Here is an 823-nt window from a genome sequence, read left to right on the forward strand (position 1 = left end):
CAGTTTAGAAAACGCACTAGAAAGAGCAATGGAAGAAGAGGAGTACTCAATGGGACGGATGGATTCTGAAAACCACTCCAAACATATTTAAAAAGGAAACAGACTGCCCTATGGATGTTGCTCTGCGAAATTTTAGGAGACTCGAGGAGAAGTTTTTGATTGTGGAGAACTTTATCCAAGAGCACAAGACAAATCCTACGACGCGTGAGATTGTTCTGCGTTGGCTAATCGGTTTCTATAATAGCTTCAAAGTAGTCAAAGACAAAACTTTGCATCTTGCAATAACATTTACGGACAGATATATGCAGGAGAACAACGAAATGAGATATACTCTGCTTCAATTGGTGGCCCTATCAACCTTGTGGATTACCAATAAACACTTTGGCTATATCGATCTCAAAGTTGAAAATCTCGTATCCACTCATAATGGTGGACCCATTTTGAACAAAGCGTTCACAATAATGCAAACATCAGATTTCGTTCTGGACCACCCAAAATCACTTGACAAGAATAATGATATTGCAGGAGTTCCAAAATGCCATTTTCTTGGACAATATATTCTGAAGCTGGCGCTGTTGAAACACAACATGAGTCCAATCAAACTTTCCCTGCAAGCGGTTGCTGTTCGTTGTCTATCGACGAGAATTCTGAAAGAGGTCGAGTGTCTGTCTGGAGTGTGGACAACTATTCTTGTTTCCCATACTGGCTATGGAATACGTGACTTTCAAGATGTGCTAGTGAGTCTTTCGATATTATTATAGAAGAGTAAGAAAATAAACTACTTTAATATAAGCTCCACTCATGCAGGAATAAGTCTGAACCC

Source organism: Leptinotarsa decemlineata, unplaced genomic scaffold, assembly GCF_025532065.1.
Source record: "Leptinotarsa decemlineata unplaced genomic scaffold, Ldec_3_MD MMD2_tig00026347_RagTag_RagTag, whole genome shotgun sequence".
NCBI lineage: Eukaryota > Metazoa > Arthropoda > Insecta > Coleoptera > Chrysomelidae > Leptinotarsa > Leptinotarsa decemlineata.